The sequence below is a fragment of the Colias croceus genome, chromosome 26 (genome assembly GCF_905220415.1).
Source record: "Colias croceus chromosome 26, ilColCroc2.1".
Lineage (NCBI taxonomy): Eukaryota > Metazoa > Arthropoda > Insecta > Lepidoptera > Pieridae > Colias > Colias croceus.
The window spans coordinates 4,272,917-4,288,093 of NC_059562.1; the positions used below are offsets into that span (position 1 = coordinate 4,272,917).

The 15,177-nt window shown below is 33.0% G+C and overlaps 1 protein-coding gene and 1 long non-coding RNA gene across 3 annotated transcripts in view; one reads left to right on the top strand and one right to left on the bottom strand.

The window, feature by feature from the left end:
* LOC123703500 (latrophilin Cirl) overlaps window positions 1-15,177 on the top strand; it is a 265,780-nt gene that overhangs the window by 187,003 nt on the left and 63,600 nt on the right. The gene's annotated exons all lie outside the window — the stretch shown is intronic.
* LOC123703502 lies at window positions 9,278-10,424 on the bottom strand. Its single transcript, XR_006753004.1, has 3 exons — window positions 10,203-10,424; window positions 9,450-9,503; window positions 9,278-9,370 (listed from the first exon to the last, which is right to left on the bottom strand). It is a non-coding gene; the product is annotated as an uncharacterized LOC123703502 (long non-coding RNA).

Genomic DNA, 15,177 nt, shown 5'->3' on the forward strand with positions numbered 1-15,177 from the left:
GAACATCGTTAGTGTATTTTTAGTGAATTCTGCAGAAGCTACATTTAATGCTACACTAAAATTTATATTGGTTTTGATTCAATTGTATTGCTTGCTGTTGTTTGGTACAAACTTTATCTATACCGTAATAGTTTTTACAGATGTTCAAAAATAATCTAGCGTCAAATTGCTGTAATAATATTGCAGACCGTTTCGTTATAATCCCATAATCAATTTGACATGAATAATTCGAATTACTCATCCCAAAATTGAAATGCGAATAAAATTCATGTTTTCATTATTGACGTTAAGTGTGGCATGATTTAATTTAGCTATCTGTTCAGTATTTTGGTGGTTATTAGTGTGGGTTCGAATCCCGGCTCGCTCGTGAGTCGTGACGATACAACTGTTTGTCAGGTTTTGTGTTAACTGTTAACTGCCAATTAATAAAACCTGCGTTGTGTAGAATAAAAGTGAGTAATTTTTTATAGCTTATTAGCTGTATCTTTCAAAGTAAATTATTATGGACGTTTAAAAAATTATCAAAATGTTCTCCGGATTCACTTAGGCATGTTTTTTTCCTTTTTATAAAAGATGATTGTATCACTAATTACATTAAAAACATTTAATATCCATAGGGGTTTCTTCCTTGCCTTTTGTATTATAAACTATGAGAGGTCTAGGAAATACACGACGGATAACAGGTTTAGAGGAAGATGAATGTTCACAGCAGACGAGTTTGATTGATGCGCCAATGTATTGTGCTGTTAAGGTAATCTGATAAGGTATTTATGCCTAACTAAAGCTAGAATTTCAGGCATATCTGTGTTGAATTATATGCATGTATTTGCACAAACAGTTAGGCTAGTGTATAATGTTATATTGCAAGGGAATAATCATAACGTACCTATATTAGCCCAACCACATTTCAAATTTTGTCCCAGTTTTTTGCAGAAAAAGCTTATAATATGGTATAAGCTTGGTGATATTATTAACTGAAGAGTTTTTTTTTGTTTGAACGCACTAATCTCAGGAACTACTGGGCCAATTTGAAAAATTATTTCGGTGATATTATACCCATTTATCGAGGAAGGCTATAGGCTATATTATATCATCACGCTACGAACAACAGAAGCGGAGCAATTCGGGTAAAAACCGCGGGGCACAGCTAGTTATATCATATCTATCATTTGAACCTCTCTCAAGCGTGCAATCAATCCGTAACTGCGTCCAATGTCCATCAAAAAATGCTTTGCCTCTATAAATGGCCTGTGTCATATTCGACCCTGCATTCCCTATAGACCTTGACCACAAACCACCCTGTCGCAAGCCAGAGATCAATTTAGAATTCCACAGTTTCGTTTTTCTGTCTGTCCCTTAACGGAAACGGTACGTACGGAACGGGGCACGCATAAATGAATAATCCCGTTTATTGTTTTATTTTCGCCAGTCTAAATTTCGCGGTATGGCTTTTTGCGGTTGTCTACCGATTTAGCCTTTAATTCCGTTTTTATTTTATGTCCGCGCTTTTTGTTATAAAGCGTTTACGGTGATACACATGAATTCTTTTGCTTATTTTGATACATCGGTAAGGTAATTTTTATAGCGACCATAATGTAAATGTAAAATATAAAATTGAGCTTTTGTTCCTTTGGGGATGACATGTTCAGATTATGAACAAATCCTCTTTTAAAAAATAAAGATTTAAAAAAAAAATTGAGCTTTGCAATAAGAAAGAGCTTTTACAAAACAGTATTATCAAGCCGGATTCTATATCTACTATATATTTATTTTCTGAATGTAATAATTCCAAAATACCTATTATAGGAATAGTTTTTTGGAAGTATTAGTTTCATAACATAAATAGGCAAGGTCTAGTTTCTAAAAGTACACTGAAACTGCATTATACTATAGGTATGTTTTGTTTATTGTACGATAATTCGAGCTGTATCATTTAACCCTAAATAATTCTTTTTATGTGTCAGTACGAAAACCTTCACTTGCGCAATTTAGGATCAGTTTAACAGTTATATACAGCTATTTAATTCAGCGCTCTAAGGGGTAGCTTATAAAGATGTCCACAGCGAACCGTTTTAGGGAAATGGTCATGTTTTATTTATTTCTACCTCCTGTCCGGTGTAAGGCTGGGTTTATGGCATAGAAGGGTAATATTTCATAGCTAAGATACGGTGTTATGATTGAGTGACAAAAGTGTCAGTTAATGTGTCTTTTCCTTAAAAATGCAATAAATAGCGTTGACTCACTTATTCAGTACTAGCTGTACCCTTCGGTCTCCTGTTGGTCTTAGCGTGATGATTTATAGCCTATAGCCTTCCTCGATAAGTGGGTTATCTAACACCGAAATAATATTTCAAATCGGACCAGTATTTCCTGAGATTAGCGCGTTCAAACAAACTCTTCAGCTTTATAATATTAGTATATAGATTGGTGTTGGTAAAAGAGAGTTGCCTTGTCTCTAGGCTTTCTTTCTCTAATGTGATGCTTTAAATATTTATTATTATGTATAGTATTTTAGTTTTGTGCAGTTTAATGGTTTAAGTATAGTTCTCCATATCTAATACACCCATCTTCAAGCAGAGAGGAAATTACGGGAAGTAGAAGGAGTCATTCTTAAGTAATCGAGGGGACCGTATATACTCTAAAGATACGAGTATGTGAAACCAATTTAACTACCTGAATTTCACCATCATATCCTTTTACAGAAACTTGATCGATTCTCATTAAAAATTTTGTATTGGTACAAATATGTGCGTGTATTTTACACTACATAAATATTTTATAGGTACTTTTTAAACCATTCCAAAATACTATTTTTACGTGTTAAATGGATAAATAAAAAGCAAGTTACCGTCATCGCTAATTGAAAATCCTCCTTACACCAACAACTAACTTGCTTCACACATCTTTTCTCGCTACGCATATATAGTTTATATCTCCAAAACAATAGTGTTCATTTTCGCTTGAATAGGTTTACATTTCTCGTTTTAATGTATGGCTTCAGAGATAAATCGAGAGACAGTGGGTATGATTGATTGGAGCACATTTAAAGCGATATTGGTCCGGTCCTAATGGGTTGTGTATAATTTGAGTTTTTGCTCTTTTTGTGTGTTTTAAAGTGAACACGGTGTAATCAATTCAATGGTGTCTTTTTCTTAAGTTTTCGTGCTAAAATGTACTTACTTGGTAGTTTATGTTTAAAGCCTTTTAGTTTTTGCAAGTGCAAATGATATACTTTCTTAAAAAGAAAAGGTTTACCAAATCACTTCGAAGTCATTTTAACACTAGATCAACTTTCAAGTGAAGGAAAGGCAAGGAAGTTTGGTAAATAAGAAAGCAGATGGGACACATATAGCATATATAATATTTTAAGCGTTAAAAGTCAAAAAGTTACTCTTAATTTTGAGATATTATTCAAACAGGTTCAAATAGCCATTCAACATACATTTAGCGCCATTGTAATCTTCAAAAATGTACATACATTTATACATTTTATTACTTTTAAAATATTTTTGGAAATTAGATTTTATTTATTTTCATGATATAAAATATGAACTGGGAATTCGATTCAGAATGTTGTCACATCATAAAAGCCAAATAAAGAAAAATATATCATTCAAAACAGCGGGAACGCCGCGAAAATAATAATCTTTTTTTTTTAGAATATCGTGACATTTTGTGTTTGTCTTGTCTATTTCGAATGTCTGCCGTTCAATTTCCGCGCAAATAATATATATGTCAAGTGCAGGGGAAATAGAGGGATCTCCAAGCGTTTTATATTTAACAAGCAAATGTACTAAACTGATTTATCACATATATAACTGTAGTTTAGGTTATGTACCTACTGTCGGCAAAGTTTCATCGAAATGTGTTTAGTAGTTTTGGTGATGAGTTGTAACAGTTTCGCAGAGTGATAGTGACTGTTGTGATGGAATTTACAAGCTTTATTTTCACAATTAAATTACTAATTTAAAGTACCTACCTAGGTACATGTTGTGATTGTGAGGCATTTAGATAGGGAGGCGAGGTAGCTAAATGGCGTAATTCAACGGCGTCGTCGAGACTTATCAAAATCGAAAGAGAAAATAATTTCGAAAAGAAAAGCTTCTATGGTAAAAACCATTTTAGCGGTGGATTTGGCGTGTACGGATTTTCAAAAATGTAAAAAAAAAACAGTTACTTGGGCATTCTCGAGCGCGTCAGATATTCATACTACGTATGCCCCAAGTGCCTCTGATAACAACGGTATACTAATCTGCCGGTTTGCGTGGTGGGGCTAGGCATATAAATTCGTCAAAAATGCACAAAAAAAAAATTTACTCGAGCGCGTCAGATTTTCGGAAGGGGTGTTAATTAGGCCCCAAGAAAGCTCCCCTTAAAAAAACTGACGATTACGGCATGACGATAAGTTACGATGAATTTTTGAAAATGCAGAAAAAAAAAGTCCTTTTGAAATACTCGAGCGCGTCAGATTTTCATAGGGGAGGTTTATCTAGGTATCCTGAAAGCATATTTTCTTAATCTGATAAAAATGTTGGTGGGTTCTCTTAATCTGACCGAAAAAGGTTTGTGGGTTTCTTTTTTTTAATCATCGTTATTTCATATCAATTTTTCTTACCACCCTCAGTTTTCGAGATATACTCAAAAAACCGGGAGTTTGAGTTTTTATGATGCTTCAAGTAAAAAAAAATTAAACTTTGGACAAAAATGAAAAGAGACCTTTTTTTGTAAAATAAAATTACGTTTTATGTTTATTTAAACTTTTTTTTTTGAAAAAGTAAAGTTCGCGACTTATATGCTGCAACGCGTTTTTCGGAAGACGAAATGGCTCCTCCAGACTTCCGGTCATGCGGAAACCGGCAGATTTTGTGTTTTTAGTAAGTTTTAGATTATATTCTTCAAAATAAAAATAAAAAAAATCGCGCTCGAGAATGCCGGGTTAACGTTTTTTTTTTACAAGTTCGCGACCCTATAACTCGGCGGCGTCAAGGACTTATGGTCAGATTAGTTAAATTTAGTCTTAAAACACTAAAATCAACCCCCAATATCTTAATCTGACGCGCTCGAGTATTTCAGACTATCGATTTTTTTTTACTAATCTGATCGTCTATCCTAGGCGCGCGTCACTACATATAGAGCTAAATAGTGAAAAAGTTTGTTCTATTAGGTCTAAGGTATCTCTCATATCTTAAACTGCCACGCTCGAGTATTGCAGAAAATTCCCCTCTTCGCCTCCCTATCTAATTCGAGACATAGCCAAATTGAAAGAAACTATAATCATAGTTATAACTTAAAAAGTACACTTATTTTATCTAAGTAAAGTATACATTTTAGAAATCTTATTACGTGTTATTAAGTACAGAAAATCCTTTTCTAATACGTTTATTTAAAATCGCTGTTTGTTAAATAACATTAAAACTTGTTGTTACGTTGTTAAACTTCTAAATAAAATTCCTTTTACCTGCCTTTTAAATAAAACTGAGGCCCAATTTCACAATCTTAATAAACCTTGTTCAAATATAAACGGTCGTTTATCGCAATATAACATTAATATGACAGAATCCACATAAACAACTCGTTATATTTTAACTGGTGATTTTGTTGGTGAAATCACGTTTTTATATTTGAGTTTAGTAGGTCTTGCGGTAAAAAAAAATATTTTACACAATTTCCCAATTTACCACAAATAAGTGGGTACTGAATATATGTAGTTTAAACACCTATAATAACTTTTAATCTAAACTCTAAAGTAATAAAAAAATTATGATGTTTTTCTGTTACATTGGTTATTATTGAATAACGAGGTACAGGAGAAGTTATTAAAATTTGGTCACTATTAAAAACCGCACAAATCCAGAGAAAGCGGCTAGTTTAATAATACAATATTACCACCCCTGTACCTATGTATATATAATCACTCAAGATTAATAACAAAATACTTGATTATAAAAGTATTTAGTAAAGTATTATGAATCGTGATAAAATGTTCATTGCGGGGATCTTAGTTCGTCGAATGTGTATTGATATATAAGTCCCCCTAATGACAAAATTCCAATAATTTATGAGATACGAATATTTTAATGTTTTTACCTTCTTTACTGGAGATTCCTTGAAAACGTCGTGTATAGGGGAGTGTAAGCTATTTAAAATATTTCTGGGGCTTTAAAAAAACAATGTTATTTTCGTATGTTCGAAACTATTTCTCGTCTTTTTTTAAAGGAGCATAATATGTAAAGCAGTAAATCGCTATCTGCTTGTGAAAATCACATCGAAATGAGTCGAAATGTTTCTGAGTTTATCAACCTAAGGAACGAAAACGTAACATTGTTAGTTTTTACTATAAATTAACTCCAAATAGTGTAAATAAATGTCTAGAGTCTAGACAGACACTTTTGGACAATAAACTGGGAACACCAATTAATATTATATTTAGAAGTGTACTTAATAATTCCAATTAACTTAACTAGGTGCTTAAAATAGTGAATAACAATAATATTCCCATTCACAAAATGTCTTGTACAATTCAATCCGATACATTATGTACGAAATGTTCCGCATAACTCTGTTCGCATTAAGTGCGTTTAATATCTAATTATTTCCATTACAAATATTATTTCGTTCGAATTTAGAGCTTATTGCAATAGTATAAAAGCGTTAATGTCTTGAAGGGATTTTCATGTAAATTCGTTTCGCACATGGCGCGGGGTGCGCTCACATGTGTTACGTTTGTGCTTAAGAGGGCCCTTCCCAGCGGCACTATTTTCAACGCGAGCGTGATCGAAAAGCTTGTTGTTTCATCCAGCGCAATGTCAGATAAAGAGGTAATGCGAAAAGACAGAGAAAGAGCGCCTAAGCGCTAGGTTAGCATTCGCCATTCGGTAACTTACGCCGCGGCCGGTCACTCGCACTCGATTCATTCATGAAAATAATCCGTCGATCGTGAGTAAACAGTAAAACGAGACTCAATAGATATATCTATTATATTTTTCTATCGGTCGCGCGGGACCGGTTGTTTGGGCGCTTAGTGGATATCGTACGACGCGCTTTATTATAATATACTTATTTAGCTATCTATATTTTCGTAGGTAGGTATATTAATTACTCTGAAATGCTGGAGCTTATCAACATAATTTGTTTTTATTTATTTTTAGCACTGGAGGTACTTACTTACCGTACGTGAGCTATTTTTACAACACGGAAAATATTCATACCATACATTACCTTTTTCGTTTTTTATGCAAGTAGGTACCTATCTCATGAACGAACAAAAAAATTCAGACAGATTTTCGAAAAATATTTGTAACTAGCGGTCCGCCCCGGCTTCGCCCGTGGTACATATTTCGCAATAAAAGGTAGCCTATGTTCTTTCTCAGGGTCTAAAGATTGTCTGTGCCAAATTTCATCAAAATCGTTCCAGTAATTTATGAGCCTATTCATTACAATCAAGCAAACAAACAAAGTTTTCCTCTTTATATTATTAGTGTAGATAAAAATCTGATTAGGTACACAATATACAGATACATACAGTAAGGAAACTTCATACAAAATGTTCGAAATGGCTCCCCCCCCCCATCAAGCGTGTTTTCGAGGGTATTGAGGGGGATCGATAGTAGCGGGTGACACATCCATAGATTTTGAATATAGTATGGAAAAAAGTTTAAAGTGATGTCAATTCACATTAAATAAATATCGATTGTTTCAGTTTGTAGCCCTTTCAATAAATTTATTTGTAAATACCGTATCTGACTACAAGTTAAGAGACTATTTTTTAATTTCTATAGATATGGCAGCATGAGTTTTAAATTAAGTTGACATATTTTCTACCAAAATGATAGCTACAAATAGTCACTATTAGGAGTCCAGTCTGTTTAAAGGTCGCATCTATTTTTACGCAATCTAGAAGAGCACGAAAATATAAAAAAAAGGAAACCTTAAACAAATCTTGTTTAAATTTATGTGCATAATTACGTAAATATTAGGGAAGAAAAAGATAGATATTATAATTATTGTATTTTTATTCGATACGTGGCGTCTCCACTTTGTCAAGCACTAAGCCTGTCAAACTATTTTATTTTTCTTCCTAAAACAAAAAGGTAGAGGTTCCATGCTCGTATAATAATAATTTTAATTTATTTTTGCATATTTTGTGTTTTTTAATTTAATTTAATTTATCGTTTTAAAAATAATTTAGTAGGTATACCTACATACAAGTATTGTAAATTCTGGTTTAAAATAATTATTGAATATATGTATACCTAATACAAATATCAAGCATTATAAATAATTTAGGTACATTAAATAGCCTTCGGCGTCCATAACAAAACAAGATTTCGAAATATAGCACTGATAAAAACGTATTTACTATTACAAGCTGTAGGTATTAATTCGGATTGTTTCTTCTTGTAAATTCATATTTAGGCTACACCATTTTTGTATTTTAACGGGTTTTAATCTCCAAATTACCACAAAATCAACTGTGAAAAAAAGCAAACAGAAATATACAGGCCGAATTGATAACCTTCTCCTTTATTTTTCAAGTCGGTTAAATATCAAAAAGTAACAGCCCTATAGCTATACGTCATAATTTCATCGCAGGGGCTTAGTTTCCTAACTGTATGTACGTAGTACCTACATATCTGTCAACTGTGTTAGGTAGATACCCCACAAAGAGTCTACCAGTTCGCTGTAAATTCACTCAAGTTTCACTTGGCTTCGCTTGTTATGTATACAACATGAAAAGAAAATAATAGAAACCTAATTAGTCCGTCAGTTAGATACCTATTTTTTTTCTTTTGTATATAAACCAAAACTAACAGGGACACGTGGGCACAAGTTACCCGCTAAATTTGATTGTAATCGGTTCAGTAGTATTTGCATGAAAGAGTAACAAACACACACATACATCCTCACATACTTTGGAACTTATAATATTATTATAGGATTATAGGATAGGTATAGGATTATAGTAGGATAGGATAGGATTGCTCGTTATACAGAGCACAAAAATGTAAAGGTGTAATGTATTTTAGTTACGGAGTAACAGTAATATGTAAAAGCAGAATAACTAATAATTTATCTATTCAGTCTGTCTCTTATGAGTATGTTGAAATTAGGCAGGCAATAAATAAAAATATAATATACTTATCCTACAGATATCTTACAGGTAACAAACAACCTACGTGTATACTATACTCATACAGGTCAATTTTAGTACAGGTGAAGTCGTCCACCAGGATCCTCCAGCTGGATTCCCCAGGTTGGTCAAATAAAATAGTCTAAATACAATTGTGTAAGATATTTATTATTCTAGGACTATAAATAAAACCCTTTGTACTAGTTGTCAAGATGATTCCGATTTCCTTCAAACACCAGACTGAAAGAGGGTTTTGAAAATTTTGCAAAATACATTTATATATTATTATATTGATAATACACTTTGCTTTCCGCCTTACCTAAGCCGTGATACATCATTACTGTCAATGTTTTCTTTGTTTTCATTTAAAAACCTGGAAAATAAAATAAATTTTAATACCTATGTACCGTGACGTCACAATTTTGTGCGATTTGTACAAAACCTTGACTCCACAGTCCACACAAGCCCCCACTTTACAAACATTACAAACATTAGTGCGCTATATGCTATATCCTCGTGGCTCGTACCCACGGCCACATAGGTACAGCAATTTTATATATAAGTACGAACAATTATTTTAAAAACGAAAAGGACTCACATTTACGAAAAAACCTAATATGAACCTTTTTAAGATCAACCTTGCAACGGTGTAATAATAATCTGCTCTAATGTGTAGGTAGGTTTGTGATATGAATCACAAAACTCATGAAATGTACGTACTCAATAATACTTATACCTATATATAGGTAGTTTGATCTAACGTAATAAAGTAATAGTGCAATCTTCGGTCATTTTCTGTGAATATAATATATGTACCTACCTTCCTAATACTGTTACAATATGATGTTATACGGCATGAAAAGAAAATAATAGAAACCTAATTAGTCCGTTAGATAGATAAAAAAAAATTCTTTTGTGTATAAACCAAATATATATATACATGTTTATATTGTAAAACTAAGATAGATTTTATATAAATTAATGTCTTGCGTCCTGTTTGCAACAATCTACAATAGAAAATTACCTGCGTGGGTAGGTACTAAGAGTAGGTACCTAAATAATAAATACTCACGCTTGTTTATTCTTTTGTTTTGTGGGTCCACATTTTTTCCTTCGAGCCGAGAGACGTAAACGCTTTTTATTACCTTTTCGGTAATTTGGCTGAGTGTTATCTGTAAAAATCAGTAGATAAGTAGGTATGTTAGGTAACAGATCTATTGTTGTTTGAAAAATGTGTCTGTTGAAGATGATGAACAGATAGAAGGCAAGCTAATAGGTATATAACTATCTAATGTATGCAACCGTTTAAGTACCTAGTTGGTATATTTATATTTCGCTATGTCCCTACTTGGGTCTTGTATAATTATGTGAAAAATCGACTTACCCATTTTTCAAAACGATGTCTCGTTTTTCATAAATCAAGTCTATATAGGTACGTATACATATATTATACAAGCAGTCTGTCCTGGCTTCGCCCGTGGTACATATTTACGTTTTATCCATATAAGAACCATCCTCGTTCTTCAAGGAATATAATAAAAAAAGAATTGCCGTGACAACGCAAAACGGGTTTCATTTTTTTTATAATACTAGCGACCCGCCCCGGCAATTCGCACGGGTGCAATGGCGGCCGGCCGCGGGTACCGCCGCAAACGCTACGTCCCGCAATTTTTAAATCTGTAATATCTTCGAAAATATTCAATTAAATCATACGGTGTAAATGGCCATATAATGGATATATTAAATGAACAATGTATTCAAGGTATTTAATTGGTTAAGGATTAATGCTGTATTGATTAAAATCGCTTCGAAAATTAGCCATTATTTGTCGTAAAAAGTAAATGACAAAAAAAAGTAATTGTGCGTTATCCATAACTCCATAAGAGATAGACATATACCATCACGGACTTTTCTGTAGACCTTTTCAATGTGTACAATACTTAGTACATTATTTTGATAAAACTCGTAGGGTTCAGCCTGCGTTTGCAATGTAAGCGGAAAAAATCGAATTATTTACATCACATTAGAAACCTCAAAAATAACAGTACTTCTCCACTATTTAATATTATTATACTTATAAACCTTCCTATTTAATCACTCTATCTATTAAAAAAAACCGCATAAAAATCCGTTGCGTAGTTTCAAAGATAGCATACAAAGGGACATAGGGACAGAGAAAGCGACTTTGTTTTATACTATGTAGTGACTAGATGCTCCGCGCGGTTTCACCCCAGTGGCTTCACTCCTGGGGTCGTATAGTGTGATGATATATAGCCTATAACCTTCCTCGATAAATGGGCTATCTAACACCGAAAGAATTTTTCAAATCGGACCAGTAGTTCCCGAGATTAGCGCGTTCAAACAAACAAACAAACAAACTCTTCAATTTTATAATATGTATTAGGTGGTATTAGTATAGATAAAAATGAAACCCGTTTCGCGTTGTCACGGCATCACGCGTGAACGGGTGGACCAATTTCGATAATTCTTTTTTTATTATATTCCTTGAAGTACGAAGATGGTTCTTATGTAGAGAAAACGTAAATATGTACCACGGGCGAAGCCGGGCGGACCGATAGTAGGTAATAAATTATTTCGTCGTCTATTTCCTTATCATAAGAAAATCGGTGTCCGTATTCACTAGTGCCAGGTTCGTTTCACAATATAAATCAATTATCCTTTCGCAAGCGAAATCAGTGTCCGGTGTGAAAAATAAAATCGTTCGTAGTAAGTAAAACAGAATGCACTAAAAATAATATGCAACTGCACAATTTACTAGGTACGTATCACAGTTGACAGATATATACTACGTACAACGTATATTGTGCAGTAGTTCCCGAGATTAGCGCGTTCAAATAAAAAAACAAACAAACTCTTCAGTTTTATAATATTAGTATAAATAAAAATGAAACCCGTTTCGCGTTGTCACGGCATCACGCGTGAACGGGTGGACCAATTTCGATAATTCTTTTTTTAGTATATTCCTTGAAGTACGAGGATGGTTCTTATGTAGAGAAAACGTAAATATGTACCAAGGGCGAAGCCGGGGCGGACCGCTAGTAGGTAATAAATTATCTCGTCGTCTATTTCCTTATCATAAGAAAATCGGTGTCCGTATTCACTAGTGCCAGGTTCGTTTCACAATATAAATCAATTATCCTTTCGCAAGCAAAATCAGTGTCCGGTGTGAAAAATAAAATCGTTCGTAGTAAGTAAAACAGAATTCACTAAAAATAACATGCAACTGCACAATTTACTAGGTACGTAAATTGTGCAGTTGCATGTTATTTTTAGTGAATTGTGTTTTACTTACTACGAACGATTTTATTCAACAAACTCAATACCTACTAACAATTCCCGAGGAACGAGCCGAACGCCTTTCAACTCCTGCGTCTCACCCTGCACGGCTCGTCCCCCGCATACTTCTTACCGTCACGCAACAAGCAGTTGAGAGCGCGATAACATTGAATGATAAATAGTGTGCGGAAATTTTATAAAACTTGTTTCAAGAAATACGTGATTATTAGTAAACCTTACAAGTTTGTTACAAAAATGTTTGACATTTAGAATCTCCATTACATTTGCAAGGTTTAAAACCAAATATTTTTTTTACTGGTATAATTAATAAGTACAATAAAAACGCCTGAAATTCAGATAAAATTCGTGCAAAAAGCAGATTTTTGGAGACTTATACTGCATTTGTTTTTCCAAATTTTGAGTTCGCGTTTTATTAGAAACCTAGGTATAGTTCAGAGGATACCATTTAGTTAAAAAAAATTCAAAGAAAGATCCTATACAACGCCATAATCACGTACAAGCGTTTGTATGGAGAGATGCACGGGTTGACCGCTCTTAAGGGAATTAAATATTATTATCCGTGATATTGTTTCAGTGTGTTTGTGCTTATATTGAGTACTGTACTTCCAAGACGGAAGTAATTTTTATATAAATAGAAAAATAATATAAAGCTTTGTAAAAATAGTTAAGTTTATTTTTATTCCCACTTAGTTATAAGCGACTTTCAATTTTTAAAAATTACCAGTATTTCATTAATTACCCTTTAAACAATTAGGACTATCTAAAAAAATACATTCTAATCTTATACTATTAAAATTAAAATATTCCTACAAAATCCATCCTAAAAATATTGAACCGAATCTTTCAATCAGGATCAAAAACTACAATCAAGAAAGAAGCTTCATAGTTCAAACATAGGTATCATCAAAAACGGAACGCAAACCATAATTAATGTTAAAAATAGATTCGCAAAAGCAATCTCAGCACAAACAAACCGACAGATTACACGAAGTAATTGATAGAAGGGAAAGTAGGTGCATTTTTATATCTTCAATTTTACTACGGAGCACCTATTTCATATTCTGCAAGATTTTGTGGGCTTTCGAGATCATGTTATTGTTGAAATTATAATTGAATTAACTTTTTTCGTTTTAAAGCGTCCTTTCGTTTAAAAATAGCACGTGACGTTTCACGTTTTCGTGTTTTAATAGACTGAATCGCCATAATCTAGAATAGTCTATCATGAAAGGTTGACTATAAACTCAAGGATTATTATTAAAGTAGTATATAAGTAAACGTCTTAACACAATGAATAAATAACGTTACAATCTTTGTATAATGCAACTTTACATGTTATAATAATATCCTATCTTATCCAAGAACAAAAGTACTATAATAAACACCATTTACATAATTATATAAATGCCGAGATAACAACATAGAATATCTTCCGTTAACAATATTATCTCGCAATTAGCAAGTCAAGAGAAATGGAGCACAAAAACCAAAGAATATTTCAGTCTAGCAAGGTCGAAAAATAGAAGTTAAAGCCGATCTCCACAATGACTCTCAGAGGTCATTAGCACCATCTTTTCATAGGATTCACGACAGTTCCCTTATATAATGACCCTTGACAACGCTACGCCGATGTTTTTGCTTGTTCACTCCAATTTAAAAATTTGGTCCGCTGAAATTAGTTTCAGTTCATATTTTGGTCAAATGTTTTTGTTGCTTTACTCTCGTACAAAGTTGCCTTTCAATTTTTGTACACAAATACAAGTGGAACGAACAGTGAGTTTTTGCTTATTTTTGTAAACATTGGAAAGCAATTAGCGTAAATATTTTTTTTCCTAATCTTTCTACGTAATCTTGAAAATACATCCTAGAAGCTATCTAGACCTCATTCTCGTTTTCACCAATTTCATATAGATACATTCCATACTAGAATACGATTGGAACAATTCAGCTGAAATATTAAATTCATTCCCAAAACTCAATGTCAGAGTGAGAATAAATCAATTAAAGCAAAATAAACCTTCCAACAAGAACATAGAACGTAAATTGTGAAAACCGTGCGCGATGGTCCGAAACTTGCAAAAGATAATTAAGGTGGATAAAAAATAGAATATTCGAGGCCTCTCGAATATCCGCCGTTCGACCGGAAGTATCGCCATTTTATACTGTCCTGTTTGAGTTAGGATTTTTGGCGGAATTGCGGATTGCGTAGTGTGAAAGGATAAGTTGATTTAATGGTTCTCTATTGTATTTTTTTAATTGGGTGTTTGTTTGATAAAAACGAAAGCCTCATCTTTATGTGATTATATATTAACTGCATACATATTCCCATACTATTACTACCTGTAATACGGTCTGTATATGTATATGTAGCATAAAACGAATAGAATAAAACCTATGTTGAGTTGTTTTAACTACCTGCATATTATGAAAACAGTTTAATTTAAATAACTATGTACTGTTTACCATTTTTACAACGACTTTTAATTGATTCTATATTTTGTTACTCAGGAATTTCTACTTTCTCTATATTGTGTATATTGTATTTATTCTTTTTATGTACATATTGTAAATTACGATACTAACAAATTATTCTTCTTTCATTACAGGTACGTGCAAAATAGTCTGGTCATAGGTTAAGGTAAAAACAGCATCGTAGATCAACAATTTCTGGTGGAGTCGTGATTGCACTGCGGGCCAACATTAATGGCTAACTTAATTACGTACAGCTCTCG